This window comes from Rhinolophus sinicus, linkage group LG01 (assembly GCF_036562045.2).
Source record: "Rhinolophus sinicus isolate RSC01 linkage group LG01, ASM3656204v1, whole genome shotgun sequence".
NCBI lineage: Eukaryota > Metazoa > Chordata > Mammalia > Chiroptera > Rhinolophidae > Rhinolophus > Rhinolophus sinicus.
The window spans coordinates 151,995,728-152,015,330 of NC_133751.1; the positions used below are offsets into that span (position 1 = coordinate 151,995,728).

At 34.6% G+C, this 19,603-nt stretch overlaps 1 protein-coding gene across 2 annotated transcripts in view; it reads left to right on the forward strand.

Moving 5' to 3' along the window:
• The first annotated feature begins 1,221 nt into the window (after nucleotides 1-1,221).
• Nucleotides 1,222-19,603, forward strand: part of LOC109445177 (sodium channel protein type 2 subunit alpha) — a 126,882-nt gene continuing 108,500 nt past the window's right edge. For both annotated transcript variants that reach the window (XM_074337239.1, XM_074337232.1), the window contains exons 1-2: nucleotides 1,222-1,450; nucleotides 6,153-6,207. The gene's annotated coding sequence lies outside the window, so the exon portion shown is untranslated. The remainder of the gene's footprint in view (nucleotides 1,451-6,152; nucleotides 6,208-19,603) is intronic.

Below are 19,603 nucleotides of genomic sequence, written 5' to 3' on the forward strand. Positions count from 1 at the left end.
TATCTTTGATACTATCACTTATTCTGGATGATATAACGCCTTTAAAGATAAAATTTATATCAAATACGTATTAAAAGACATTTTAGACCAGTTTAAGACCTAGAATCCTTTGAGTTCTTGAATTGTCAGCACCACGGACAGCGTTACTGCAATAGCAGCTAATGAAAGGCTTTGGAATATCAAAAGACAGGGAGAATTTTAATCATACACCAGCCCCAAATTAAATGATATTGTAAAAAAAGTAAAAGAAGGACTGTCTATCTTTTATTTCAAAACTGAAAATAAACCATGGTTTCACAATTGACCACAGAAAAATTAACTAAACAAATATATTATTGAGCACATAATATGCTCTGTATAACTGGTGTTATTTACCAAATGCATTCTCATTATAATTTAATTTTTTTCTTATCCCCCAATAAGATATAACTACATACTATAGTATACTGTAATTATCAAATTTCCTATACTGTGCAATTTGATATCTGTATACTTTGAAATATCTTTAAAAGCTTGGGTTGACTTTTAAAGATTTTCTAGTTTGTCTTTTAGTAAGTTCATTGTCCTGCATTAACTTTAACCCTGAAACATTTCCCCCAAATAAAAACAATAACAATAACATAATACAGATTTCTCTAGAAACAAAAACTTACACAACTTCTCCCCAGAGGTACTCAGTAAAGACAAATTTGACATCTAAAATTATACAGAGGGTGCCAAAAAATGTATACACATTTTAAGAAAGGAAAAAAAAAACTTAAAATTGTAATACTCAATATATACCAATAACAAAAGATAAATACAAGTCATGTGTACACATTTTTAAAACCCCCCAGTATATAGGAGATACATACTGCTTTTTCAGGTGGTAAACAAAGTTAAGTGAATTTTAAATTAAGCATGAAGTTTTTAATGATGTATGAAAAGCTTCCATTTAAATGTAAGGTAAATAAATTTAACTAAACCCTAAAAGTAGGATTACAAATCTTAAAAATTCATACCCTAATATTTCCTAAATGTTTAATTTACAGTTAATTAAGGTAGTTGATTTTAAATACAGTGGAATTAGGAGCTATACACTACTTAATCAAACTTGATAAATGCAGTATTGCCAAAGGATCTTGAATGAATATGGTTCCACTTTTGGCCAGGAGATGGCGCTGTCATGTAAGATGCTGCCTATATTTATTTATTTATTTATTTATTTTTTCAATTTAGCATGCTGCTTTCTAACAGACAGTGGATACCATCGAGTGAGTGTCAGAACAGAAAGCTAAGGCGAGAGGATGCTATGGTCGTCCTTTCTTGTTTTTTATTTTTCAGTGAGGCTAGAATGCATGTGAGATTTTACTTTCTGTTCTCGTCGAAATTCTGAAGAACTGCATTGGAGACTATTATATTCACATATATATGGATCCTGTGCTATGATTTACAGTTTCCTTTATTTCAGGTAAGTCAATATTATTCTATCTTGACCTATCAACGAATTGTTATCTATGTTAATGAAAGCATTTAAAATAAGACGTGTGCTTTGTAAGCTTAAATTCGGATCTAAAAGATTCAAAAAATTTAAATCTAGCTGTTCTGCATTTTTAAATCTTCCTAGACTGAAATAAGCTCCAGCTCTGGCATGCTAGATTTTAATAATTCTTTGGCTTTCTGGCCTTTACTGTCCCTCTGTGGCTATACTTTTGTGCCTTTTGAGGGTTAAGCTTTCAAAGTGAAGGATGGGTCTTCTTCTCACAAGGGAAATACTGCTTCTTAATGCAGTGAACAAATTGTAGCGATGTAATGAAGCAGATTAATATGGCAGTGGCTTTGCCAAAGCCCAAGGCTGAGGCTTCTGATAGCAGCCTCACAGGCTTGCCAGCATCCTAAGTCCAAAGGCCTTCTGAACCCTTCCTGCCAGTAGTGATGATATGGGTTATTTATGCTTTTTTTCTTTTTAGATAAATTTGTAAGTCATTTCTTCCACATGAATGGACGATTTATGTAATGTGTTTAAGAGACTTGGAATGATAATACAGACCCTCTCCCCTCCCCCCAATGTGGATGCAAGGAGTAAACTGAAAACAAATTAATTATTGAGAAAATGGGTTTGTCTTAGATCTTGGTGGATTTGTAATGATAAGACTGTGGCCATTAAAAATAGTCGATATTTTATAAGGTGCTCACATTTAAAATTATTTTTGGTCATGTGACATTAGCTATGTAAAGAGTGGAATGACTCAGGAGCTTTTCTCTGCTGTTTCTCATAATTTCCTCTAAATCCTCTTTTTATTATTATTATCAAATTGATAAGAAGAATGCAATATAGAAATCCTGTGTTTAAAAGTCTTGATTGTTGTCTAGATTAATTTAAAATGAGAATTTTAAATATTTAAGAATTATTTTGTAAGGTTATTTTTAATGGCTCTTTCCCTCCTCTTTGGAAAGAGGTGTGTGTGTGTGTGTGTGTGTGTGTGTGTGTGTGTGTGTGTGTGTGTTGATGGTGGTGGAGGTGGCAGAGGGTGGGGGTGCATCGTGATATTTCTGTCTTACTCATCATTTTCCTATAAAGAGGTAGCTACATGCACTGTGCCAGGTTGTGAAAGCTTTGGGGAATGATTTTATAGAATGGTTTCAACCACCAAGAAAAAAAAAATCCAGTCTTTTGACATATGGGATCTATAAAGAGATTAAGTTCCACATGTTTCTATATACATGGGCATTTTTAGACTCACAAATTTTTAGCATGTATCTGTCTCAGCATTTAAAGAATAACAACTGTAACTGAGAGATTAAGTGAATTTCCCAGAGCCACATACTAAATTAGAATCAGAGGTAAGGCTAGAACACTGGTTGACAGTTTTTAATGTCTTTCATAACAGTAACACAAATGGCATATAGCAGGTGTGCTGATACTGTGAGTGTGTGTGTGTGTGTGTGTGTGAGTTTGTGTGTCTGGGTGGAGTCTGTGAAACAGAGTTTCTTTCAGTGTACATGTTACTCGATGCAGTGTTCAATTTTCTCAGGCCTCTTGACAGGGCATCCAAGAAAACTAAAACAACAACTATGGAGACTCTATTTCTTAGTGTTCTCCTTTCCTCATTTGATGAGGTATATTACTGTACACTATGCCCACGAATGATACGTGCGGTCACATACTAGCTCATAACTCTTTTCTTCTACTGAACAGAACAGACTGTCCATATAATCTGTTGACCATTACAAGAACATCATCATGTCCTGACCTTCTGTTTTTTACTTGTCACTTACTGGGCACAGGCTGCACCTTGCTTATTCAATATCTTGAGAAAGGAAAGGGATTAAAATGTGTTACTTCCATGTACAATATTTATGGAGTACCACACACCTACCAATAACTGTCCACTGTAGAGATTGAGACATAAACAAAGGCACAGAGTTTACTTCATGGAGTTTAACATGGAAATGTGTATGTACCATAGCTCAAAGTACTATAAACATGAACATGAAAAGAGATGAGAAAGTGAATGGGACAGGTATATGAGCACCTATCTTGTACGAGACTGTGTTTCGTCTGAGATTTAAAGTAAGCCAACAGTCACAAGTTCTGTGCATGAGCAGCTAAGAATCCAGGGAAAAATGATTTTAAGAGGATATGATAGTTCAATTAGATCTTTAAGAGTGATTTGAGTATAAATAAGTAAAAATACAAAGTTGCTCATTCTAGGCACAAAGGCAAGGCAAATAAATACGAGGAAATAGGGAACTATAGGACATTACATAGGGAAATTATAGAGAATGGTAAAAATCTAATCAGATTAAAGCCCAAGAATGGTGTTTTGTTTTGTTTTTGTTTTCTATGGCAGCCATGGTAAAGGTAATGTATTTGGCTTTCAGTGTTATACTTCTGACATACTAACACATACTTCCACATAGAGATGTTCTATTATATAAGGTGAACATTTTATGTACAGATATCAGATTAGAAGATAAAGCTGACTATATGGATGTATATGAAGCTGTGGCAAGAATTAAGTTACACATAAATGAATATCATTGGAGAATGAAAGTGGAGTGAAGATGCATAGGGTGTAACTTTAAGATTAGGTGGAGTAAAATGAATCAGTGAAAGGATACTAATTAACTGTGGAAATATGATGGGAGAAGTTGGAGGAAGTTGACTACCAAAATGGGACTCAGGAACAATAGCAAACTCCTGAAGTGGTTGGTTAATAAGAGAGTAAGGTAGGAACTGATGGATTTCACTATTGGGTCGTGGGTGGGTTCTAAAACGTTTAGTAGATTTTCCAAGACAGGGTCTCAGACTGAGGACTAAATGGGAAATGAGAAAGCTGACGAGTAATTTTAGATTTTAAGACTTCCGCTAGTGAAGGAAGGAGGTAACATTGTTTACCTTGAGGGGTAAGGTACTGTTGTGGTAAACTTGATTTTAGTTAGGATTAGAGAAACCTCAGCCCCTTCATAAAGTTATTAAGTAAGTAAAGAGAAATTCATAAAGGAAAAAAGAAACAAAAAAATTGAAGTCCTGCAGGAGATAAGAGAAGGAAGGTTCAAGAATGTTTTTTCTTTGAGATGAGAAGAACGGGTAGGAGATGATAGAAAGGAAAGCTGATGTAACTCAGTTTAGTGTCCTGTTCTTGGAAGTTAAATCCTTGTCTGTAAGATAAAATACCTCTTCTATTTAAATTAGTTGGGTCCTCAGAAAAATATATTTGTGGCATATGGACTTTCTAGAAGAAATAATTAATCCTCAGCAGCAAAACACTTTCCAGCAGTGCTGGACTAATCCTTGAATTGCAAAATAATAACATTGTTTTACATTAGGCTTATTGTACATACTTCAGCTATCTAGTTCTTATTCAGAATGACCTGTTTAAAAACAGCTTCTATTTTAAATTTGCGTAGGATTAGACCAACACATACCGTGTTTCCCTGAAAATAAGACCTAGCTGGACCATCAGCTCTAATGCATCTTTTGGAAAAAGAATTGATATAAGACCTGGTCTTATTTTAATATAAGACCGGGTCTTACATAATATAAGACCGGGTCTATATAATATAATATAATATAATATATAATATAATATAATATAATATAATATAATATAATATAATACAATACTGAGTCTTATATAAGACTGGGTATAATATGATGTAATATAACACAATATAATACCGGGTCTTAAATTAGTTTTTGCTCCAAAAGACGCATTAGAGCTGATGGTCCGGCTAGGTCTTATTTTCGGTGAAACATCATATTTATTATATGTTATCTAGTTTGATTATTAAGGTCTGGTTCACCAGCATCTGAGTTAATTATTCAATCTCTGGCCTTTTCCTTCCTGTTTCATCAGTATTTTCACAACAATAGGTGAAAAGAAAGTCCATTTAATTACAAAGAGAAAAGAAAGTCCATTTAACTACAAACTTCCCTTAGGCAAGCTAACCTCCTTTATGAGGCTTCCTATCAGAAGTTCTGTCTCTCTCTTTCTGTTGACAGTTGCAGAATCCTCTTGTGTCTTTCCTAGCGCCTATCTCGAGGCTTGCCTTGCACGCATATGCCATGGAATGACAATGTGAGACCTTGAATGATGAAGAATCGCATTCTTCCACTGATGCCTGTGAAATAGCTGCTTTCTCAGTTCGGATGAACTCAGTTCAATTCAGAATTGGTTAGATAGAAATACCACCTCCTTGTTTCTATACCTGACTGTAACTGGGATGTATGGAAAGCCTGACATGTTAGCGTGAAACAGGCTGACTCTGGGCAACGTTATAAAGGCAGACTTCTCCCTGCCCCTCTGTGTCCTTTTCTCCCCTCCTCCCTTCTTCCCCTGGGAGTTACCTGTAGATGTCCTCGTGACTACCTCACTCAGTTACTAAACTTTATAAATAAGATTGTTTTTATCTAGCTTTAGTTCCTCATTATTAAAGTGTTAAGATCGAATTTAGATATTATTTGTGTTTCTTTTTAATCTGTTGTTAGGAAAATTTTAGGTTATTATTACCAGCAATAGGACTCTTAACCCTTGCCAATTCCAAAACTTGATGCTTATTTGTCTCCATGTTTTCTTGGCCCGCAGTGTGAGCGCTTTGGGAGATGTGGATGGGATAGCTGATGATCTGAAATGGAAACACTAACTCAAGTTTAATTCTGTTAACAGCTGTTGTGCACCAACACGAGGGTCGTGGACAATGCTTAGCAGGAGAGATTCTGAGGTAAATGCTAACTGTACAGCAAGCCTAGGCCACCACCTCTCTGCTCAGAGCACTTTAAAAGGGATGGAATTCTATGTTTGGTTTTGTTGTCGATTCCCTTTGCAAAACATTTATAATATAATTTTCTAATTTTGTAATAGGACATAGAAAATACAAATCAGGCCTTAGAATGATATTTTTCAGATTTCTGCTCTCAGCAAACACACTAGAAAGTATACTTTGAGATCTTCTAAAATTTATTTTGATCATTTTTTTAACAAAGGTCACAAATACTTTTTAAACATCAGTTCCAAACCACTTTTGGATACTGCCAATGGAAAAAAAGTTCCCACTACTTTTCCTGATTGTATCACTTTTTGCTGTATAAATTATTAATGAATTCTGTTCAGGGTGCTTTAAATACTGATGATAGTTACAAACAAGTTTATTTCAAAAGGAAAGCAATTAAGAAAAAATTAAGAGATTTTAGTATGTATTTTGCATTTTTAAATACTGTGGATTTGGATTTTGCCAACAGCTACTACATATGTCTATTATCTTTAGAATACAAGTTTAACATAGTCTCTAATTTTGTTTAAATAAATATAATAAAGGTAAGATTTTTTGGAAAAAAATGGTTTGCTTATGTTGGTGAAAGATCTTGCTTTAGGATGCAAAAAAGAATAGTGATAATGCCTATGAAAGCAAATAAGATCTTTAGTCATCAAAATGTAATTTTATACTATATTGGCTTTAAGGAACATTAGAATCTTATATGCAATTTGTGGATGACAAATACCACTGGCAATATAGCTGTGCCTATTGAAATATTATTTCTATATGGGAACAGATGGCCTACATGAAGAACATGAAACGAAGTTGTATTAAAACTGAAAAGTAAAAACTACTGCCTTATCTCCCTGTAATACTCATATATAGGTGTCATCTCCCCCTTACTGCATTTGGGTTTAGAGAAATCAGACGTGGATGGAAGCAGAGGTGGAGGTGGACTTGGCAAATTTTTTCTGACAATAATCCATTAAGCCTTTAAATCTAGATCTTCATTTGGATGAAAATATAATTACTAACTACATTAATAATAATAAACTTCTATCATGTAATGGCCTTTTGTTATTTATGAAAAATTTTGGAGAAATGGTTTAAGAATCATGCATATTTAAGTATATTTTACCTATCCAAATATGTTAAAAGGTTTTTAAGGGTAAGAAGATCATAATTTTAATTAACTTTTTGTTTCTACTTGCTGAAAAATAATTTTGTACTGGAATACAATGATCGTAGGAAGCAATCACACTCAAGAAGTGCTTTGAATTGTTTGAATTATTGTTATAGTTCAGAATATTAAGTCTTGTACTGGTATCTAGGCTCAGTTGGGATTATACTACACTTTCAGCATGAGCATGTCTTATATCTTAAAGATTATGATTATGTCTCCCATCTCTGAATAACTGATATCAAAAGGTAGAAATATCTAAGATATAAGGCAAGCCAGTCAGGGGGCAGTTGTGATAGTATCTGTATCAACCCTAGCTGTATTACTAGCTAGGATGTTTTTCTCCTTTTCTGTGTTTACCCTGGATTGAGCAACTGAGGTGGCCCAGGAATTGTTAAACAGGGAGGTTGTGCCAGAAAGGTGCTCAGACTTACACTTGCTGTTTCTTGCATCAGTGATCTAGAGAACCTAGTTGTATAGACATGGTGACCATAAATTATCTAAATCACATTGCGATTGCTTAATAATTTCTCTAGAACAACAGGAGTAAATCAAGGCTGCCCCAGGCCAACTGCGATGTATGGTTACCCCGTTTGTAATAGTTGGAAGAAAGGAAAGTCAGAAAAGGATTATGCCATATTTTATATTTGATTAGTATACCCAGATAAATGGTCCACAATTTAGTTGCCTACGTGTCAGAAAGTTAAAATGTAAAATGGCCCATCAAGCTCGATAAAGAGCCTGAAGATAAGATGCCCAATTATTGGCCTTTATAAATCCACCAGCTAAAATCTCTAGTGACTCTTATTGAACCCTTAGTTATATCACCAGGAATGACCTAACTCCATAAATTTTGTGCCTGACTTCTTACAGAAGTCAACTTTCTGCAGAAACAACTGCTTTAGTAAATATATGTTGTTAATACCAACCTAGACTCCGAAAAAGCAAGAGTATGGGAAACCCTTTTGCACTTGATATAACCTATTCACAGGCTTTCAGGAAAGCACCCATGCTGATGCATTCTTGCACTAGTCCTATATCCTCAGAGTCATAACTTTCTATATCTCCAGAAATTTTAAGGGTAAGTGAGACCTACTACGATAAAAAAAAAAATAATATACACAAAACCTATGAAAATTTTCAATTCTGGAAACTCGGTAAACTAGTGAATGTGGAACACCTTTACCAACATCTCGAAACTCTAAATATAACAAATAAAAATACTTCTTAAATACATAGTTATGCTCATATTAAATAAAGGGAAGCCTCCAGTATTCAGAAATAAAGAGATAACTAAAATCCTCAGCAGTAAACATGAAAGCTGATACAGTACAGGGCTCTGGGGAGCAGAAGGAGGTATATCATATTAAGAATAAGATCTAAATTCCCAGAGGGATTAGTTTTAAAGTCTGGAAATATGAGGATGAGGCCTGGAACTTTATAATATGGGGAATTGAAACTGAGAGTCCCTGTGTAAAGAATAGAGCCTCAAAAAGTTGGATTCTCACTGAAATAAGAATTAGAAAATGTAATCTGCTGATCCAGGAATTTGAAGATACTTGTCTCTGTCCTATCTTTTAGGGAAAAAAAGGAATTTAGAAAGAATTAAAACCCTAGGACTGCATCAAGTGAAATAGAATATGGATATAAGCTATTCTGTGGAAAGAAATTCCACAGTGTCAGACCAATATATTTGAATACTTGGCAGAAGCAATTATAAAATAAAAGATTTTTAAAAAGATTTTAAAAAAATTACGGTAAACTCACAATAAAAATATACCAACTACATGAGAAATAAGCCACTATAACGGATATTCAGCAGACATAACAAAAAAATGCATAGAACCAGCATCTCGTGAACTTCAAGTAATAAAATAATCCAAGATAAACTGTAAATAAGCATGTTTAAAATGATAAAAGGGTTAAGGAATAAAAGTAAAGCACTATGAAATAAGAATAATAAGATACTGAAAAAAGAAACCAAACAGAAATTTGTAAATGAAAATGATAAGAATTAGCATTTAGAACTGTATGGGTTTAACAGATGAGATACAGCTGAAATAAGAATTAAAGGTTTCTAGATGAGGATTTACCCAGAATGCATCAATGGCATTCTTGATGTTAAAAAGTGTGATAAGTAGAATTAAAAGGTTCAACAACACCAAGGAGATATTCTAGAAAGAGATCATTGAGATAATGGGGGAAACTTGATTTTTGAAACTATAATAGCAGAGAAAATTCCAGTACTGATTAAAGACATGTTTTCTTGGATAGGAAAAGCATAAAACAGATGATGAGACATTCTGTCTTTACACCTAGACAAAATTCTCTAACCACTTGATAATTTAGTAATAAAGGTGCATAAAGTAGGAGCTGTTACGTGGGTTCAGTAAAGGAAGCCAAAGTGAGAGCGAGAATGTACATGCAGCTGAGCAGGCGAGGCAAGAGGGAACAATTGAAGCAGACCAACAGCAAAAGGGCCAGAAATGGAAGGAAGGCCATATGGATCAAATGCAGTGATTCTGGAACAAATTATTTGAAACTGCTCATGATTTTATTGCTGACCAAAGCCTAAAGAAAACAAAGCAACAAAATGAGACTGGTCATAATTTTGGAAATGGATTTCTTATTTCACTTTATATATTTGTTGCTTTAACAAATTCATCATGACTTCTTTTGTCATATTTGTTTAGATTATTACAAAAAGAGATAAAATATGGCACAGTGAAAGACTCCTTTGTACCCTATGCTGATCCCATTCTTACCATTTCCTTCTCAGTTAACAGCTATTTTGAATTTGATGCACAATCTTTACATTCATATTTTTAAATTATACTCCATACAACTTGTACACACATACAATGTGGAGCACTGTTTTATGCATTTTAAAAAAATATACAAATGGTATCATACTATATTTATATTTTTGCTTTTTACCCTAAACATGATATTTTTGAGAATTGATCATTTTGATATATGGACATATAGCTCAGTTATTTCAACTGATGTATAGTTTTCCATTATAGAAATGTATCACAAATTTACAATCTCATAATGATGGATATTTGGGTTATTACCACTTTTTTTTACTATTATAGACAATACTGCTATGAACATCTTTATGCATTTTTCTTTTTCTACCCATGATTTTGTGTAGGTAGGTCAATGGATTTCAAATACACACTATTTAACGGTTTTGTCCCTTTGACTGTAGTCCAAATAGTTGGTCAATAGTGCAAATTTCCACAATCAACATAATAATAGCTGTAATCTTTCTTTTATAAAAGGCACACATCCATTATAGTATTTTGGAGATAAGTGAATGGAAAAATTTTTAGTGTTCACGTGAAACAAGACTTTCAATCTTTTTGATTCAACATTTCCACTTCTAGCTACTGGTCTTAGACACTACAGTAGACACTACAACATTGTTTGTAAATCATAAAAAATACCTGGCAATGACCTCAATATCTATTTATAGAGATGGGTTTAATCAGTTGTAGTTCATCTACATAACAAATATTACATAGACATTAAAAATAAATTTAGACTTTCATATACTGATATGAAAAAATGAAGTGATAAAAGCAGTTTTCATAACACTCTGTATGGTATTAATCTGTAGAAAAAAGACAGCATATAGTTGGGTTTTGTTTTTTCATCCAGCCAGCCACTCTATGCTTTTTGATTGGCGAATTCAACCTATTTACATTTTGAGTAATTACTAATGTCATGTTATTAATTGTTTCTGGTTCTTGCATAGTTCCTTGTTCCTTTCTTTCTCTCTCGCTGCTTTCCTTTGTGAAATTTTCACAGTGGGTGTATGCTATGATCCCCTTTAACTTTTGTGAATCTGCTATAGGTTTTTGCTTTGTGGTTACCATAAGGCTTACATAAAACATATTTATAACAGTTTTTTTCTAAGCTGATCACTTCAAACACATGCAAATACTCTAACCTTTTACTTCCACTTGTTTTTAATGCTTTTAATGTAATAATCTACCTCTTTTCATATTGTGTATTCATTAACAAATTATAATATCTATTATTATTTTTAATACCCTTGTCCTTTAACTTTTATACTCATATTATAGTTAAGTGGTTAACACAACACCATATTACAATATTAGAATTCTCTGAATTTGCCTATACACTTACCATTACTAGTGTATTGTATAATTTTCTATGTTTCTATGTTACTAATTAGTGTCCTTTCATTTCAGATGAAAGAATTTCTTTCAATATTTCTTATAAACAGGTCTCATGGTGAAGAACTATTTCAGCTTTTGTTTGTCTAGGAAAGTATTTCTCCTTCATTTCTGAAGGATAACTTCTCTGAATAGAGTATTCTTGGTTGGCATTTTATCTTTCAGTACTTTGAATATAGTATCCCGCTTTCTCCTGGCCTGTAAGTTTTCTGCTGAGAAATGCACTGAATGCCTAACAGGTTCCTTTCAGTTTACAATCTTCTTTTTTCTTGCTGCTTTTAATATTCTGTTCTTATCTTTGATATTGACAGTTTTATTATAATTTGTCTTGGAGAAAATCATTTTGGATTGAAATTATGGGGTGACTTGTCAGCATCATGAACTTGAAGGATGTCTGAATCTCTTCCCAGGTTTGGGAAGTTCTCAGTCATTATTTCTTTTTGGGGGGGCAGGGGGGTTAAATTCTTTGTTTTTTAATTAAAGTTTATTGGGGTGACAATTGTTAGTAAAGTTACATATATTCTTCAGGTGTACAATTCTGTAATACATCATCTATATGTCACATAGTGTTTTCATGACCCAGAGTCAGTTTTCTTTCCATCACCATATATTTGATCCCCTTTACCCTCATCTACCACCCGCCTCCCTTCTTACCCTCTGGTAACCACTAATCTATTGTCTGTGTCTATGAGTTTTTGTTTCTTCATTTGCTTGTCTTGTTCTTTGTTGTTTTCAGTTTTATATACCACGTATCAGTGAAATCATATGGTTCCGTATTTTTTTCTGTCTGACTTATTTTGCTTAGCATGATAATCTCAAGATCCATTCATGCTGTTGCAAATGGCATTATTTCATCTTTTCTTATGGCAGACCTAAACATAAGACCTGAAACAATAAACTGCAGAGAAGGAAACATAGCTACTAAATTTATGGACCTGTGGTTCAAAGAGGGTTTTATGAATTTGACTTCAAAGGAAAGGGAAGTAAAAGCTAAAATAAATGAATGGGACTATATCAAATTAAAAAGCTTGTCCGCAACAAAAGAAACCATCAACATTATTTCTTTAAATAAGCTTTCTGCTCCCTTCTCCTTCTCCTTCTCCTTCTGGAACTCCAATAACTCACACATTATTTTTTTATGGTGTCCCATAGGTCTTGTAGGCTTTCTTCACTCTTTCATTCTCTTTTCTTTATTCTCCTCTAACTGGATGATTTCAAGGTTCCTGTCTCCTAACTCACAGATTCTTTCACCTGTTTGGTCTGTTCTGCTGTTGGGCTCTATTGCAATTTTCTTTTCATTTCATTGAATTCTTCAGTCTAGAATTTGGTTCTTTTTATGTACTCCCTAGACATCTACCAAAGCTTCTTCTTGCTGCTAGCTTTGGAAGCCTGCACAGGGAGCCAGCTGCGGGGGGGGGGGGGGGGGGAGGGAGGGAAGGGGTGCATGGGTGAGGCACTAAGGCCAATTGCAGAGATCCATGGGTGTTGCATTACCAGAGGCTTGTGGGTGAACTTCCCAATAGAGTCCACAATGCAGTTGTCAAGGACCATGTGCATGTAATACCCTCTGATAATTTTATCTGCCACTCTCCTGATCCCCTTCCTTCTCCCAATCATGGAGCTTCCAATTTAGTAGGCTGGATTCTGCAAGACAGCCTCTTTGTCAGAGTCCCACACAGCTGGGAAAGCTGAGCATTCACTCGCTTTCTTCCAAGAAAGAAATCATGCCTGAGAAGGTCTCACTTAGCCCTAAGCTGTGCCCCCTTGAGGCAGGGGTGATGCGGACAAAGTCAAAATGTACCTCTTACCCACTCCAGTGCATCACAACTTGCTTTTTTTTTTTTTTTTTAGTTTTTGTTTCTGTGTTTTGGGGTTTGTTTGTTTGTTTTGTTTTGTTGTGTTTTTTTTTTTTTTTTTTTTGCTTTGCTGGTATGTTGGAAATTATCCTCTGGAAACCTGGACTTCCACAAAGGCTTTCTTGTTTGTGCTCCTGCAATGTGGCTAGAACCAGTTCACAGGCTTCTGCAGGGACCACAGCTGGTACTGAGGTCTGTCTGCCTGTTACCCGGTGCACAGGTGGATGAGACGCCTCCTGTGTCCATTGGCATACGGTTCTGAATTTCACAATTCCCACAGAAACACTTTTCTTTGTGGATAGATGCTGAATTTTTGTTGTTAAGTAGGGGGAGGGAAATGCAAAATGCCACCTTGATGCTGATGTCACTTCATTAAACCACTAGCATTTAATTGAAATCACTCAGTTTAGGTCTCCTAGAGAAGCTTCATGCATATCTTCTAAATATCAGCTTAGATGTTTGTCTTTGTTAAAGGCCTAATATCTTTATAGAAAATTCTGTCTACCATAAATATGCCAACTCTCTATTAGAAAAATGTATCACTTTCCACTTTATCATATACTAAAAAAAAATCCACTGAATATATTTCTGTCTTCAATACAGTGCAGTGTTGCAGTGAAAAAAACATTTTTATAATACCCAGTGCTTCAGAAAATATATACGAACTTTTGTCCTAATTATATCTAACTCAAATGTCACTTCCATTATAATGCTCTCTCTAATGTTTTCATGTGCACTGTCACATTTTGTTCTGTACTTCCATTGCATCGTGCAACTCTCTCTACCCTTGTCATAACGTGGACTAGCCAGATATGTGTGCACTTGGGTCATCTATTATGTGAAAGTGTATACTATATAAGGACAGACATTGTATGTTATAGTTCTACCAAGCTACCTAGTACCTACATATAATGCCTTCCTTAGGAGATGATCAGTACATTTGTTGAGCTCTAGTCATTTAAAACTTCAATCAGGATACTATTTGAAATTTCTTACATCCACAACATAATTATGTCCTACTTCCAGTGACTTATTAAAATAGCTCTCAATAGTTTGCTTTAATATAACTGCCTTAAATGGCCTTTAAATTTAGTGTTGTAGTAGACTACCTGGTTCAGAATCTCTATTTTCAAATCTTGTTCATAAGAAATTGTCTTACTCCATAAATAATTTTTATAATCAATAACAGAATTAATTAAAAATAGTCACTCATGTACATTTGCATACACACGTAAATGACCAAAGTCTATCCCCTCCAATCATTATCTAGCTTTAAAAATGCAACCTAAAAAAAAAATAGTAATAATAAAATGACCTAGCTTCTATAGGAAGTAGTGAAATGTAGATTTCAGTACTCTTTTGACATTATAATAGCAGATATACATCTTGTAGTATATTTTAAATCCTTAATTGCAGAAATACGAGATGTGATAAAAAAATAAAACATGGTGAATGTTTAAATTAAAAAAAATAATTACAGTAAAAGACACGTTGCCATTAATCCCCCTCAAAATACCCCCCCTTGCTTCGAACACACTTATCCCATCATCGTTCTTGCCTCTTTCTGAAGCAGTTCTGGAAGTCCTCTTTCATGAGTGTCTTTAATTGTGCTGTTGTGGCTGCCTTGATGTCCAGAATTGATTCAAAACGTTTTCCTTTCATGGTCATTTTGACTTTGGGGAAGAGCCAGAAGTCGCATGGTGCCAGACCCGGTGAATAAGGTGGATGAGGACACACCATAATATTCTTATTTGACAGACATTGCTGTATACCAGAAGCAAGGTGTGACATGGAGTATTATCATGATAGAGGACAAAGTAAAGACACTCATGAAAGAGGACTTCCAGAACTACTTCAAAAAGTGGCAAGAGCGATGGGATAAGTGTGGTTGAAACAAGAGGGATTAATGGCAATGTGTCTTTTACTGTAATTTTTTTTTTTTATTTCAACATTCACTGCATTTTTTTATCACACCTAATAGTTGACACAACACCTTACTCAGCCAATAAATTTAATCTTTGATCCCATGTTGTTCATCATTTTCCTCTGAGCTTCTGGTTTCTCACATTCTTGACCTGTTCAACTCTTCAAAAAAATTCTGATCATTAGTAAAAACCAAAAAGAGATATAAATGAAACAAAATATGATTTAATCAATCAGTGTAGTACATTTTACAACTAAAAACATCTAAGACTATGTAAGTTGACTTTGTCTACATTGCTATCTTAGCTTTTGTGACAATGTTTCTAACAAAGTTAAATGATGTTACATAAGCTAGTGTTCTTTACAACAAGTAACAGAAATAGATAAAGGAAAATGTTAAATAAACAAACAAACAAACAAATAAATAAATAAATAAATAACATATTGGCTGGGTATAGGGAAGCCAATAGATATGGTGTCAGAAAGGACACATACTGGACTGTTCCAATAAGTAAGTGGTAAAAACCAATGCCACATTAGTGATTCTGGAAGCAGGTAGCTGAAAACAAAATAAAACAAGTTATAACAATAATAATAAAGGAAAAGTCAGTGGGCAGTATACTTTTACACTTAGACTTTCAAATGAGATCATAACAACTCTTTGTCTTAGGAATTTTATGCAAAGTGCTGCCTAAGTTTATATGTTCGGTGCCTTCTAGCCCATTGATTCCATCACATTTCATGGCACAGAGTTCTTCATGCCCCCATAGCTTAACAAATTAAAATTGATCTGAGAAAACGTAATTGTCCCTTGGACTAGCCACTGGTAACTCTGTCGGATTGAATAGAAAGATTAGCTTCTCTACTGCATTTCTTTTGAGTTATAATGTAAATTAATGTGTTAACTTTGCATCTAGTGGTTCTTGGGAGAAAAGAGACATTAAAAGGCGTGGGTGAAAGAGTTGACACAGGTTTTTGTGTGTGATTTTCAGTTTGTAAACTAATAATTTTCATAGCTTTTTATGGTAGGCTGCATAGTGGCCCCAGAAATACCCAGGCCCTAATCCCTGGGTCCTGTGAGTGTTGCCTTATATGGCACAAGAAACTGTAGATATGATTAAATTAAGGATCTCAAGATGGGGAGATTATCCTAAATTATCTGGATGGGATAAATATAATCACAAGAGTTCCGTTAAGAGTGAGGCAGAGGGAGATTTGAGTACAGAAGCAGGAAATGTGACAACAGAAGCAAGAGGTTGGAATAGTGTGAGGAAGGTTTCACAGACTAAGGAATGTAGGCATCCTCCAGGAGCTAGAAAAGGCTTAGAAACATAACCTACCTCAGAGCCTCTAGAGGAAGTGTGGGTCTCCCAACACTTGGTGTCAGCCCAATAAAACTCATTTCTGACTTCTGTCCTCCAGAACTGTAAAGAATTAATTTGTGTTATTTTAAGCCACCAGGTTTGTGGTAATTTGTTATATTAACCATAGAAAACTAATACACTTCGTTATTAAATAGGAAATGACTAGGACATTCAATAAGTTAGAATCCTTAATGCCAACAACTGCTATTTTTTTTTTTTTTATGGGAGTCAATTTTTGATGATTTGATCATTGAAAAATGATAGAAAAGTAGCTGTTCTGGACACATATTTTTTCTTCTACTCTTTTATACCACGTTCTGAAACCTTGAAGGTTCCTTGTTGGCGTGGTATCAAGAGGCAACCATGGCCCGTGATTTCTGACTGAGATGGCCAAAAATAGGCACCAGCAGGGACTGGAGGGTTGGAAGAGAATGAAGTTCGGGTATTTACTGCTCACATCCCTCTCTGCCAGATTGCTATGGTACAATGTGAAGGCCATACGGGTCCAAGTGCCCGTACTCCCTCCTGATTGCAGGATTTATTACCTCATTCTTCTTACTGCCTCTAGCCCCAGGGTAGTGTATCATTGCTTTTTTGGTTTCCCTTAACCCCAACACGCCTTTGGGGATCATCTTTTTTGCTTTCATCTCTTCAATTTAATTCTCTGTGTCATCTGTTTTTCTGCCAAGAAAAATTAATACAAGTGCTAGTGAAACAATACACATAAATCAGATTATTTGAGCCTCACAATGACCCTGTGAGTTAGGTACTATTACTATTACATTTAAAATAAGAATAAATTGGGTTCACCAATCCAATTCCAACGTGAGGGCATCCTCACAACCCCACATCAACAAACAAGTCTCAGACAGCAGCAGGGTGTCCAAGAATTTAATAATTCTGACACTATCTACATGGAGATAATATCAGGTTCCACAGATTAAGAATTTAATTCTACAGAACAGACAGGCAGACAGACAGACAGACACACACACACACACACACACACACAAACACACAGAGACACACATACACCACACCCTTCAGATGCCAGCTGCAAGCTAGGCTAACTGTGCTTCTCACTAACTGGTTGAAGATTCCAATGACCTCCTCCAACTCAGAATGCCAATTGCAAGTCCAGATTGTAACCTATACTTCTGACCAACTGGCTATAAATCAGACGTTCCCACAACTCCATCCTTGGGTTTGATTAATTTACTATTAGGTTGGTGCAAAAATAATTGTGGCTTAAAAGGTTAAAAGTAATTGCAAAAACTGCAATTTCTTTTGCACCAACCTAATAATAGAATGGCTCACAGAACTCGGAGAAACATCTTACTACATAGATCACTGGTTTATTATAAGAGGATATAACAGGAACAGCCAGGTAGAAGAGATGCGAGTTATGTGGGAAAGGGCATGGAACGTCTATGTTGTCTCAAAGTACACCATTCTCCCTGCATATCCATGTGTTCACCAACTCAGAAGCTCTCAGAACCCCATCCTCTTGGGTTTTTATGGAGGCTTGAAGTCCATCCTTCTAATCACAAGTTTGGATCTCCTGGCAACCAGGCCCTGCCCTTGGTGCTTTCCAAATGTCACCTCCTTAACATAACAAAAAACTCCTTTTTCACTCTCAATGAAGACCATATATATGAGAAATATATTGTGGTCATCTGAATGATCAAATATATATTTCTTATAAATTGCAGTATTGTAGTGATAATACTGAAAAGACATAGAGTTAAAATAACTTGATGGCCACATAGCTAACTGTCTAAGCCAAAATGGAATCCAGGGAGTTTTACTCCAGAACTGAATTTAGATAATGGTAATAAATTACTTAATATGCTTTTAAATATAATCTTATATTTTTGGTGTCTATATAAATCCCATAGACAGGACCTAAATACAGAAAAAAATAGAGTAAGTAGAAACAAGTCAGGAAAATTTAGTTCATAGTTAATAAAACTAAACACAGAAGACACAGAAATCTGGGTTTGGAAATGGTTTATATGTGCATTCTACATATCTGAATGCTTCAGGATGTTATTTAATATCTTAATTTGTCTGAAAATGGAAATGAGAGGGGCAGTATTCTCTTTAATATACAAAAAAACCCTTTCGTCATACAAATTATTGAAGTTATCTATTGCTGTCTGTGATCATTTTTCAGTGATCAAAATCAGATGAATTAAAGATGAAAAAATACTACTTAAATCCCTAAAGATTTGCTAATGCAAAAATCAATAAATGCCTTTTACTTATCCCCTGAAAGTGCACATTTACCACTTTTTTTTACTTGACCTTTTTCATATTTAAAATTAAAGCATCATGTAATTAAAAAGATGAAAAAAATATTTCCTAGAAAATTCTTGCTGATTTTCACATAGGGGTGTGACAAAAATGACATCAGAATTTGTTATTATTTTATCTATAGAAACTGGAAGAGAAGATGAAAACTTAAAAAAAAACAAAAAAAACCCTTGGTGTCCCCTACCCATCCTTTCTAACCTTTGTATTCAAAATTTTCCTCCCAGTTATATACCTGGTAGTAAAACGTCTTTTTTCCATGAATTTTATGAAATTCTTCCTGACATGACCTAGGCTTTGGGAGTGCCATGTGACCTGCATATTACCTAGCACATTGATCTATGATGACATCCCTGGCAGGTCACTTACAGCCTATACCAAGGGTCAACAAACTATAGTCTCCTATAGGCTCTTTTGTTTAAAATAGCTGGGAAATAAAGAAGGATATTTCCTGATGTAAAAATTATATGAAATTTGAAGTATAATACATAAAGTTTTATTGGAAGATCCGTGCTCTTT